This window comes from Vombatus ursinus, unplaced genomic scaffold, assembly GCF_900497805.2.
Source record: "Vombatus ursinus unplaced genomic scaffold, bare-nosed wombat genome assembly UNPS02014837.1, whole genome shotgun sequence".
NCBI classification, from domain to species: Eukaryota; Metazoa; Chordata; class Mammalia; order Diprotodontia; family Vombatidae; genus Vombatus; species Vombatus ursinus.
Genome location: NW_020954615.1, coordinates 6,675,054 through 6,688,098, shown reverse-complemented (window position 1 = coordinate 6,688,098; position 13,045 = coordinate 6,675,054).

Here is a 13,045-nt window from a genome sequence, read left to right as displayed (position 1 = left end):
TGTGGTTTTGTAAGGGCTCTGATTCACCCTCTGGAGGACAGAAATGGCACTCACAGAATGTGGGATCTGCCTAGAGCTCTGCTAAACAGCATTTCATGTATTAAAATAAATGTCCCTTGTTTTATTCCTTGCAAACATTCGTGTTTTCAGGGGAACTGGCTATCCATGAGGGAGAGTTAGAAAGGAGTCACACTCAGGTGTTTCCAGGAAGGTTCTAAGTGGAGGCATGAGGCCAAGATGATTAGTAATGGGAAGTGGCTGAAAGTGAAAGTGGCCTTTGGGAGCCCAGAGTTTTAGTTTGCAGTCATAGCTGGCAGCTTCTTCTTCTTCTTCTTCTTCTTCTTCTTCTTTTTTGGTGAGGCAATTGGGGTTAAGTGACTTCCTCGAGGTCGCACAGCTAGTAAGTGTTAAGTGTCTGAGGCTGGATTTGAACTCAGGTCCTCTTGACTCCAAGGCCAGAGCTCTATTCACTGAGTCATCTAGCTGCCTCCTCCTCCTCCTCCTTCTCCTTCTCCTCCTCCTCCTTCCTTTCTTTCCCCTTCTTGTTCCCCTTCTTCTCTTTCCCCTTCTCCTCTTTCTTCTCTTCCTCCTCCTTCTCCTTCACTTCCTCTTGACCAATTGACAGTTCAGCCAAGACTAGGTTGCCTGATTACCGAACAAGCCAGCCCAGGGAAGGAAGAGGGTACACTGAGATAGAAAAGGATCCTTTTCTGTCTCTTTCTTCTTGTTCATCATCACCACCATCATCACTGTCACCATCATCCTCATCATTGTTGTCATCATAATTGCATCCCAATTCACTAAGTATTCCTTGGGGCCTCTTCTAAGACAGCGCTCTGCTTGGTGCTGGGAGGATGCACAAGGCTTTGGCCCTTTAGAGAGTTTGGCCATTTAACTGTGGATGACAAGATACGTACAAGTGGAACAATTTACTGACAATTCAAGACAGAATATAATTGAGTGGAGTCTTCTGCCTTTGGACTCTTCAGGAGACATCAATCAATCAGCAAGCATTTATTGTTTGCTGATGATGTGCTTGACCTTGTGGTAAGTGCTGGAAATATAATGGTCAAAATGAAGCCTTCTCTGCCTTCAAGAGCTTCCGTTTTCTGGACAGAGCTGATATGTACACATATGAGCGTATAACAAACAGATACAAAGTAGACCCAAGGTAACCTCTCTCTCTCTCTCTCTCTCTCTCTCTCTCTCTCTCTCTCTCTGGTGGTGGTGGTGGTTAAGGGGAATCCAGGGCAGGCTTCCTAGATGAGGGAGGACTTAACGATGATTCTCAAAGGTTAGATTGGCAGAGATGGGACTAAAATATTTCAGGAGGACTGAGCAGTGGAAAGAAAGGCACAGGAGTGGAAGAGCATGGGATAGCCTTAAGATTCTTGTTGATTGCAACATGGGGCGTAGGGAGGAGAGTGGTGGTGATGAGGCCACGACGTAAGGTCGGGTATTAAATGCCAGGATGAATGCTTTACTTTGTTGGTAAAACGGAGCAGTAAAGTTTTTTGAGCAGGGGAGTAAATGATCAGGACTCTAAGGAAAGCAGGCCAATGGGGGCTGTTTCTAGTGTGGGCAGCAAAAGAAAAGGGGAGTGAATTGAGCTGGAGTTGATGAGCTCTGCAACTTCCGTTAAGCTAAGAAACCCAATATCCAGTCTCTCCTCTCCAGGAGCAGAGGGGTCTGCGCCCTCCACCTCCAGCCACCTCTGACCTCCAGAGCCATGGATTCCGAGCCCTCCCCAGTCCCCTTGGATGCCTGGCCCACATCTTCTTCACAGCTTGGCTCAGGAGAGGGAGCCACATGCGGGCTGGGCTTTCTCATGCTGCTTTCACCTCCTCACATGCTGGGTGACCTTGAGGGAAGCATTTGACCCCTCTGTGCCTGTTTCCCTGCCAGTAAAATGGGGTTAATAGCATTGACCTATCTCCCAGAGTTGGCAGATGAAGAAGAACTAATAAAAATTGTTGGAAAGTCCTTTGTTCAGTTTGGGCTTGGAGTTAAAGAGCAGTTGGCAGTTTAGCCAAGTACCAAGGAACCTAATCATTGCAAAAGTAGATCTGGGGAGGGAAGAGGGTCCACTGAGCCAGAAGAGGCTTGCTCTGAATTTGTTCTGAGCAAAGACAAGACCCCGAAAAATTGAAGGGATGTGGGGGAAGCAAACTCCCTAGCAGAGGGCCAAAGAGGGCTCCAGAGAACAATAGGAGCCTTGGCCCTTGTTCACTTATTAACAACAGCTAACATTCCTTGAGCATTTTTGTTTTACATATCTCATTTTATCCCCACAACAGTCCTGGGATGTAGGTGTTATTATCCCCATTTTACAGATGAGGAAACTGAGGCTCGGAGAGGTCAAGTGATTTGCCCAGGATCACCTAGCCAGTAAGTTTGATTTGAATAATAAGGCAGGATTTGAATGCAGGTCTTCAGCTTACCAGTTCAGCACTCTATCTACTGTGAAACCTGTATTAATTTGGGTGATTCATCTAATCTTTGGGTCTTACTTCTCTCCTCTTGAAAAAGAGAGTGTTGTACAGGTTGATCTTGAAGGTCCTTTCTAGTTTGGTCCTTATGTTGATTTGGGCATTTGACCTAAGGGCTTCAGTGTTGGGGAGCAGAATTAAATGGGTGAGAGGTTGGAGGTGATGATCTATGTGACCTTGAGCAAGTAACCTTAGCTCGTTGGGCAGACATGTAAACAGTCATTTTTACTTTAGAGGCAAGAAGCATCATGCAATGATGGGGGAGGAGAGCCCCAAACACAGGCTGATGTTACTGGGCAGGCTGAGGTGGGAAACTGGACCTGGATAAGGACGTTCGGAGAACTTCCAATTTTAACTAAGGAGGGGCCAAAGTGCATCATTTCTAAGCCTTGAAGGCCTGAACTAAAAGTTTTAGCACCACTTTCTAAGTATTGGTGGACCTCAGACCAAGTCCTGGTCATTCTACTCTAGTTATGGCTTTATATCTGAGCCTCAGTTTCCCATTCTGTAAAATGATGGAACTGGCCCTTTCTAATTCTAATTTCTATGATCTCATGACATATTTTGCCCTTCTCTTTGGCTGTTTACACTGAGCCAGAGGAGAAATGTTAAAAAAGGGCTGGCTCAGGTTGTTTTCCAATACTTGGACAGAAGTTGTGTGCAAAGAATGGAAGTCCCCAGTTGGCCCAGGGTATGTTTTTGTACAGAGGACAATAGTGAAAGAAAGAGGGCAGGGTTCTGCCAAGTGCAAGTGGAAGCTGACCACGGGCCTTCCTCCTCGAAGGACAGCAGTTGAGCTGGTCAGTCATTTCAGGATGTCTCTGCAAATAGAGGTGGTGGTGGGATGCTTATATGCTTTTCCACATGCTTTATGCTTTCTGGGGATGACTTCCATGCCAAGGAGCATCAGATCAGGCCCATTTCTGACACCACTCACTAGTCAAAGCCAACCACACCCTTTAGGATCTCCTGGTTAGTTTATTGATTTTGGACTAGACTAGTGATTCTATTGGCAAAGAAACTCAAGGTGAGGATCCTACCTCTACCAATGCTGATTGGTGTCTGCTCTGTAACTTCTAGTCTTGGAGAGACTTAGAGAAGGTAAATGACTTGCCCAGGGTCACAAACCAGCAGATGTGAGATATAGGACTTGAAGTGAAGTCCTCCTGACTCCAAGCCCAGCTCTCTACCCACTCTGCCAGGCTGTCTTTTGAGGCCATCCTACATGAGTTAGTGAAGAACTCCTAATCTCAGGGTCACTTGTTATGGTGACAGTTGAAAGGTAGCAGAATAGACAGGGGAAGAGGGAGAGGCAATGGGCTTCACTGGGAAAAACTTCAGCTCCATGGAATGGACTCTTTCTTCTCCCTTGTGAAATACCCTGTCCAATTCAGTGTAACATACCTTTATTCCCATCTAATGGTGACCATCTTTAGGATTGGGGTGGGGGGAGGGGAAAGAAGGGATGAAAGAAAGAGAAAAAAAGCAAAATGTACACGATAACTTTGTTGTATATTTAAAAGGAATAGCAAGTTGTACATAGCAGATTTGCAATTTCATGCATAATCATCTTTTTATTATACTACACTATAGAAATGCTTGTGTTATTCCATGAATTAAAAATAAAATCAATTTAAAAAATGAAAACACCTACTATGTGCCAACTATTGTGCTAGATGTAGGGTATATAAAGGCAAAAAAGAAATAGTTTCTGCCCTTAAGGATCTTTCTACTGGGGCTGCTACTTGTGGCAAAGAGGATGTTGGATCTGGAGTCCTTGGGGTCCAATGAATGGAGCATAAGTAATGGACCTGGGTTCAAGTCCTAACTGACTTTTACAACTTTTGTAACCTTGGACAAATTACTTCAACTTTCTAGGCCTTCCTTTCCTCATCCATAAAATAAGCAGGAGTTGAATTTGATGGTCTCTGAGGCCCCTTACAGCGCTAGCCTATAATCCTTTAGAATCAGGAATTTGGACTTGAAATCCGAGCTTTGTCATTTGATACCCAAAAGACCTTGAGCACGTCAAGAGCACTCTGGGTCCCAACTTTCTTCTCTATGAAGTGAGAGAGTTGGGACAGATGACGACCAAAGCCTCTTCTACCTTGAAATCTGGGTCCCATATACAGAGAAAAGTAAAACCAAGGTGATTTGGGGAGGGAGAGAGAGAGCGCTAACCTTTGGCAGGGAGGGATCAAGGAAGATTCTTCAGAAGAGATGGTGCATGAGTGGAGTCTTGAAAGAAGACGTGGATTCTGAGAAGGGGAGATCTAGAGGGAACGTATTCTATTCCTGGGGAGGGGCAGCTGGGGGAGGGGGCCTGTGGATGGACTGACAGGCCCCAGGGGCTGCTGGAGCTTAGTAAGACCAGAACATAATGGGAATACTATGAAACTAGCCTGGAAACGTAGGTGGGAGTCAGATTTCATAGAGCTTTAAATCATCAACTTTGCTTCTATTTTATTCTTGAGAAAATGGGCAGCCACTGGAGGTTTTTTGAGCAGGGCAGTGAATTGTGTGGTAGGAAGGTCATCTAGGCAGCTGTATGGAGCACAGATTGGTAAAAGGAGAGGGGAAGGAGGGAGACTGATCAAAAGTGGGCAAGACTATAGCACCAGTACAGGTAAGAGATGATGAGGCCAAACCTGAGGCATGGGCCCATCTTCCTCTCACTCGGATGAAGGAAAGAGAGTGGAGTCCTGAGTGTGAAGGGATTTCTTTTCCTGGAGGAGCCAAGTAGTCTATTTCTTAAAGGGCTCCTTGTCACTTAAGGACTATTCTCTAACTGATATCCTATGAAAAAGTTAGCATTAGAGGTAGGCAAAAGAATTTGTGGGCCCACTGGCCAGGTTTGCGAAATTATAGCCTTATGGTCCATGGAGAGAGAACCTTTCTGGCATTAATAATGCAAGTATTTATTAAAAAGTACTATTAAGAGTGTCTCTCTTTATAGCTTCTCTCTCCCTTCCCCCACCCCCACTATGATACACCCTAGACATCTGTCTAGTCTGCCTAAATCAAATCTTGGCTCTGGGCAGAGCTTTAATTACCAAAGCAACACCCCCCCTCCCAACAAAATCTATGGAATCTAGCAGTGGACACGCAGAATTAAACATGGCCAGATGCCTGCTTCTGCTAGAACTTTCATTAGCGTGATGCTAATTTACTTTACTAATAACTGCCATTTTTAGAGTGCTTTATGGTTCATGAGGACACCTAGGTAGCACAGAGTGCCAGGCCTAGAGTCACGAAGACCTGAGCTCAAATCCGCCCTCAGACACTCACTAGCTGTGTGACCTTAGGCAAGTCACTTAACCTTGTTTGCCTCAGTTTCTTTATCTATAAAATGAGCTGGAGAGGGAGATAGCAAACCACTCTAGAATCTTTGCAGAGAAAACCTCAAATGGGGTGAAGAACAGTCAGACATGATTGAAAACGATTCGATAACAGCAAGAACAAGGTTCTTAAAGGCAGAGTCATATAAAGGATAGAAGACTAGTCTTAGAATTAGGAAGATCCGGGTTCAGTACTGCCTCCTATATATGCTGACCATGAGACTTTGGGCACAATACTTAAACTTTCTTTGCTCTAGAGTCAACATTTTTAAAACTAGAAGACACAGATTAATTGTCCAATTGGCATGAGTGTAGGGAGTTTCATATGGGGAAATCAAAGGTCCATAACTATATATGCATAGTAATTGATCCTGTAATTTTATTGATATGGGGCATGGCCTCTACCAATGCCACCTGGCACCTTCTCTGGAAAGAGAAGCTTATATCTAGACAGAGTAGTTGGTTGGTAACAAGATCATGAAATAGGTCACATTGATAGTTTGTGCCAGAGGCAGAACTTGGACCCAGGTCTACCTAACACCAGGGCTAGCTCTCTATGTGTGAAGCCATGTTACTGCTTGGTGATGCCTTTATCCCAGATTTGTCCAGGAAAATCTGAAAACAATGGTTAGGTATGGTTCTTGTCTAGGACCTCCCCAAATGTGGGGAACAGGTTCCCCTCCCACAAAAGTACTTAACATATAGTATGAATATTGGGTTTGGACAGCTTTTTATTTCCTCCACCAGAGAAAATGCATAAATTGCAAAGGATTCATGGTTGCACATGAACCAGAAAATGTAACACCTTGAAGCAGCCTCTTTACTCTTTACTCAAGCTCTTCCAAAATAAACCTTTTTTTGGGGGGGGGAGGTGAAGGGTGGGAGAACTGTTGAACAGCTATTTTATTCACTTTAGACCTGCAATGTCTAAGTAACTCATGGCAATGATCATGGCAAAATCCAGATAGGATGAGGACGTCCTATTACTTGAGTCTTCTGGGCTCAAGGGGATCCACTTAGCAATTCTCTTATCCAAAAATCTTGCTCTTCTATTTCTGGGTGGATGTGCCTAGATTTCCTGGAATCTAAGAACTTTGGCATTTAGGATTGTTCAACCAAGGGGTAATCCTCAAGGCTGGAACTGTCCATTTCTCAGGATGGCTGATTATTGACCAGAAAAAGGAAATGGAAAAAGCAGAAGAAGGAATCTGGGAAATAGCTGGTCTAAGAGACTCCAGTCTCAGGATCTCCTTCACAAGCATATGCTGCCCACTGCCGTATGCTTCTGCTGCAAGTCACCATTATTCCTCCTGGTGGTGGTGGTGGTGTGTGTTTGTGATTGTGATTGTGTGTGTGTGTGTGTGTGTGTGTGTGTGTGTGTGTGAAAATTCCCTCCCCTTTGCTGTGGAGCAGTTTTAAACTTTTTTTATGAGTAATGGACCTTATGTTAGTCTGGTGAAGTCTACGGATCCCTCCTCAGAATAAAGTTTGTTGCCTACCTTCCTAATTAGAGGAAAGGACAAATTTAAGTTAGAGGCTAATGAAAATAAAAACGTAATTTCTTCCCATCCATGCTTGTGCATATAGAGAACCCCTGCTGCAGAGTAAGCTTTGGGCAAGGGAAAGGGATATGAAAAGAGCTCAGAGCTCACTCATTTCTCATAGAATGGGGAGGTTCCACTGACGAGATCCCATTGGTCTCTGGGGATCAACCAAGGGTGGCTTGTATCTTTGCCAATGTTCTTAAGCAAGGTGCCAGGCTGCAAATCCAGCCCTGAGGGAGGGTCCCCCTTCTGACAAAGCTCCGTCTCTGTCAATGGCATCAAGTGGATTTTTTTGGGGGGGGAACTTTATCAAATGAATCAGGTGTTTTTCTGATCACCCTTGCTACATATAGCACTTTAAGGTTTCTAAATTACCTCATACACTTTATGCCATTTGAACCTATGGTTTAGGTACTGCTTATATGACAATCACCTCCATTTTACAAGAAAAGTTAAACTACTAGTTTGGAACTTGCTAGCTTAGTCCTTCAAAGGCAGGATTTGAACCCAGGTCCTCCTGATTCCAGGTCTAGCTCTTTAATAAGCCAAGAGAGTTTGGCTTGCCCAAGCACTCCGGCTCCAGTACAATACTTGCTCATTTTAGCTTGTCAGTCACACCTACCATCCTTTCCTTTCTTCTTCTCCTTCCCATCTTTCTTCTTTCCTCCTTTTCTCCTCACTCCTCTTCTATCACCATCCCACTACTCCCTTTCCTCACCTTCGTCTCTCCCCTTTCTTCCTTCTCTTTTTTTTCTTTGCCCTTTCCTCCCCTTCCCCCTTCGATTTCTTCCCCCTTCCCTCTCTCCCTCCTCCTCTCTCCTACCCCCCTTCTCTCCTCCCCCACTCTTCCACTTTCCAGTTCTGAATAGTGCAGCCCAAGGGACCCACACTTTCCTGAGCCTCTGAACCCCAGCTTCCGGAGCTGTGCAGCCTGGTTCGGATTGGAGGGTGGAGGGAGGGGAGAGGCTTACCTCCACTGTTTGCGAATGAGGAATTTACTTGTAAATGTTTCCTTTGCCAAATAAACGGAATGGGCTTTCCAGTCTCCCTCGCTTTTCCTACTAGCTTCCCAGCCCCTAGTGGCTTCCTCACCACCAGCCTGGCTCATTTAAACACCGAACAACTTGGAGGGGCGGCTGTTAAGAGAGGCCCTGTTCGGGAATTCTAGACGGGATCTGTAAACAAGGACTGCAAAGCCGGGCTGTGGATTGAGGGTGGGGGGGAGCTTTGTCATTCCCTCCCTGGACCAGTGAGGAAGTGACTTCCTAATCCAGGGGAGTTGGGGCCTACCCCTCACCATTTGACTCAGTCTAGTCTAGAGAGCTTGAAACTTACTGAAGGGAATTGTCTGGCTGCAGGATTCCAGAACCCCGGCTCTGCCATTTACTAACTAGCTGTGCGACGGTGGGCTTAATCCCTCTACGTCTCTGAGCCTCAGTTTCCTTCTCTGTAGAACCGGGAGAACAATATTCACCCTCCCTACCTCCCAGAGCTGTCAGGAGGAAAGTACTTCCTAAACTGCGAAACTCTCCGGTCACGAGACTCAGGGGTTTTCGAAATCGGCCACTTCCTCTCGCCTACCCCGAGCCACCGCAGCCAGGTGGAAAGGCAAACAGCCGGGCCCAGCGGGGATCCGAGAATGTTTCTCCGTTCTGTGATTTCTCTTGCCTGGCCAATGGAGCTGTTTGCAGGGTTGGATCCAAGGTCACTTAGTCTCTGCCCACAGATCGGCCTTGGGACTCTCCCGAGCTTTCCCTGGACAGAGCCAGCTGCCCACAGGCATCCTCTGGGTAGACTTGTGGGCTGGAGAGGTGGGATTACAAGATTTCTTTCCGCTTGGGCGGCCTGCGAGTCCACTTTATGTAATAAGAATATTTTCCTCATTGTTTGGGGATCCCAGACCGCTGCTTCCCACCTCTGAGCCTCAGCTTTCCTTCTGTAAAATGGGGGTAATGGTCCTGGACTTAGAGTTGGAAAGATATCAGAAGGTACCTAGTCCAAACCTTCCTGTTTTACAGGTGAAGAAACCGAGGCTCAGAAAGGATCGGGAACTTGCCCAAGGTCACTTGGCTAGTAAGTGACAGAGTCAGAATTTGAACCCAAGTCCAGCACTCTTTCCTTTACACCAGCTGCCTCTCAACAGCATATCATACAGACAGGTTGGAGTAAGGGATTGATCGCTGAACTGGGAGTCAGAAGGTTGGAATCATTCTGGCCCAGATTTCGGGGTCCTGTCTTATGACACATTACTCCCCTTAGCCTACGCTAGAGTCTCGCCAAACTTTCTTACTGTTTCTCATAGACAACCCTTCATCTCCCACCACTGTACCTTTGCACTGGCTGTTCCCCATTCCCCCCGCGCCTGGAATGCACTCCTTCCTTACCTTCGGCCCTTTGAACCCTCAGTTACCTTTTAGGCTCAGCCCTAGCACCACCCTCTACTTTAACGCCTTTCCCTAGAGGCTCTTCCTCCCACCTTGTAGTACTTTTTATGCTTTCCTATGTATATGTAGTCTACCTCCTTTAGGCTGTAATCTCCTTCAATGCCCTCCTTTATGTCCCTAGATCTTGCTATATAGAAGGCTCTTAGCAATTTATTTAATCGATTGCTATTTTCTAGATATATGACCCTGGGAAGAAAAATCACTTCTCTACCAGTCTCAGTTTCCCCAACTGAATTTGAGATAAATAATAACAGAAAGTATGGAGTGGTGCAACAAAGGTCCGAAGACCTTTGGGTTCTAATTTCCACTCCAACATTTATAACCTGTGTGACATTGGGCAGGACACTTAATCTATCTGAGCCTCAATTTCCTCATCTGTAAAATGAAGAATGAGTTCTGTAGCTGGCTTCAAAGGCTTCTTCTTGCTTAAATCTTCTGAACTATTCTCAGGGTGGGTTGGGAGGTAAGCGAGTTAGTAGGAATGAATGTAAACTCGAATTCTTCGAAAACTCGCCAGGAAAGTCAGACCCGAGCGCTTTCCCTGCTCATCAGGGTTCCCGGCTGGAAGCCTCGAGATGGGAGAAGAAACCACTCTGTCCTTCGCATAAAGTCGAAGCTAACTACGCCCCCTCCTGCTTCCCCTAGCCCCCAGTAGGGAAATAGTCCGGGTGAGACACTTCATTGGGGCACTTGAGGAATGGGAGCTTGCAGCCGGATGGAGGGAAGAGCGTTGTCTGTGGAGGTCCTGAATTCAGTTCGAGACCTCCCGGATTTTTCTCCCTAGGAGACATTAGGCGAGTCCCTTAACTTTTCCAGGCCTCAGATCCCTCATATGTCTGGGTTTTTCGACACAGACGTAGAAGGGTCCCCGTTCCCCCGCCCCCCCCGCCCCTATTTAAAGGGGGTGGGAGGTGGAATCGACTTCCAGGGGGGGGGTAAAGGACTTGCCAAGGTCACTCAGAGGGATGGCAGAGCTGAGATTTGAACTTGGGTCTGACTTTCTATTCAGCGTTCTTTCCACTGCACTACAGTCTCGAGGGTGTCTCGAGACAAATCATTTCCAACAGAGAGCTGCTGATGAAGTTGGCAGATGTGACTGGCCCTAAGCTGTCAGAGGTGTGCAGTCCGCCCGTGGGAGTGATGGAGCCTGGGACCGTTCCCGTTCTCCTCCCGAGCTTGCGCGGGTTAGTTTCTTTCGCAGCTCTCTGATCCGCCCTCCTCCGAGACGGAGCTGCCCGAAAGGGCTCTCGGGGGTCCTTGAGCGCCTGTGTGCGAACTAGCGTGTCTGGGTGTCTGGGTACGTGTGAAATGTGGCGGTGCAGAACCGCGGCAGCAACGGTGATAATCAACACATCCCTCACACCTCCCGTGCCATCCGAGAGGGAACGGGGAGATCTCGGGAGCTTTCCCCTGCCTGCTGACTGCTTTGCTTCCTAGGAAATATGCGTCGACTCGAGGGACTGTCCTTAGATACGGCCTGCGTGCTCCCCTCACTCCTTGCTGTCTCTGTCTCTCTTGGCACATACGCGTACATATACCCCAAAAGCGAAGAATACTATCTGACCTTCATTTGGTGTCTTAAGGTTAACTCTCTTGACTACATTTAATTTCACCAACAATCCTGCCAGGTCAGTATTGCAGATACTATTACTCCAGTTTTACAAACGGGGAAACTGAGGTTCGGAGAGTTTAAGAAACCTTTAGAGGACGGATTTGAATCCAGCTTTCTAAGGACTCTCGTTCCAGTGCGCTTTTCACTAAGGGACTGTGTCTGCATTGTGTTTTAGGAGGAAAGCCTTAAAGAAGAGAGCAGAGCTAAAGTAAGGACTATAGAAACACACACACGTAGAAATTTGTTATATGTACATATGTATGTACGTATTCATTTGCTCTCCACCTTGTCCGATGCAGTGTCTTGCCTCTCTCCGGAATGTCCATTCTTTCTTGGCATGATGGAGCCTGAGGGCAGCTGTGTTCAGAACTCTTTGCGGGTGGAGGTCAAAACAATCCTTCCCCCTCCCACTCTCCCGCCCCTTAAATGCAGTCTCTTAGAAATGTGCTGTTCTGCCTCGGTGGTCTGGGACTTCTTTGTTGCACAGATGTGGGGCGAGAGTTCCCCTAGTCAGCCAGTCTTCCACAGGCCGCCTGCCAGCGGTGCGCCGCAGGATCGCTGTCCTCTCCAAAGCTCAACCTGTACTCCCTAGCCTCCTTCAGGCCCAGTCTCCAAATCGGGCGGCCCAGGACCGCGAGGGGTTGAGGACTGGGCTGTCAAATTCGTTTTGTTGGTGCTTTACTTCAGATCCGTGTGGATTTTGGGGCTTCCCTGACTCAGCCCACGTTTCCTCTCTCGCTTGGGCAACCAATCAATCAATACCTGGGGAAAACCTTTGTGGCTGGGGAAGTTTGGGGGAAGGAGGGAGTGTGAAGTGGAAAAGAGAAATAATGTGATGTGTCTATATGCATCCATATAAATGCGAAACAGATAGAAATCCAAAGAAGGAGAGACAAATGAAGAGACACACAGAGATATAGGTAGAGGGAGACATAGGAAAGAGCACAGACGTAACACGGAAAGACAGAGACAAACAGAGGGAGAGAGACAGAGGAAGAGGGGAAAAGGCAGAGAGATAGAGGAAGAGAGAGAGACTTAGAAAAATAGAATGGGGAAGAGATAGAGGAGAGGCCCAGAGATGCAATCAACAAGTATTTATTAAAGGGCCTACTACGTATCAAGGGTTGTGCTAAACCATTCCTGCTCAAAGCAAGCTTACAGTCTAACGAGGGAGACAAATACATACAAAAATACAGACATAGAAGAAGCAGAGTGAAAAGGAGAAAAATCTGAAAAAAGGGCAGAGGAGCAGGAGACATTTGCAAAGAGAAACCCACAAAGAGAGGCAGCGTGACCGGCAGAGATACAGAGATGGAGAAAGAGGAGGCAGAAAGAAAGTGGGAAACACAAAATGAGAAAGAGACAGACACAGCGAGCGCGGTTGGGGAAGTGTGCGGGAGACCAGGCGGCAGAGGATGGAGTGACGCCAACATCGCTCTGCTTTTCTCATCTCCGAACCTCGAAGCTGCTCTACCCGCAGCAGCCCCAAGTTTCACCTCTTCCTCACTTGGGTAAGCCCTGCTCAGGAACTGGACTGTAGTTCCTTGGCAGTGCCGTCTTCCTGGCCGACGTACCCCCCCCCCCCCCCCCCCCCCCCCCCCCCCCCCCCGCCCCCCCC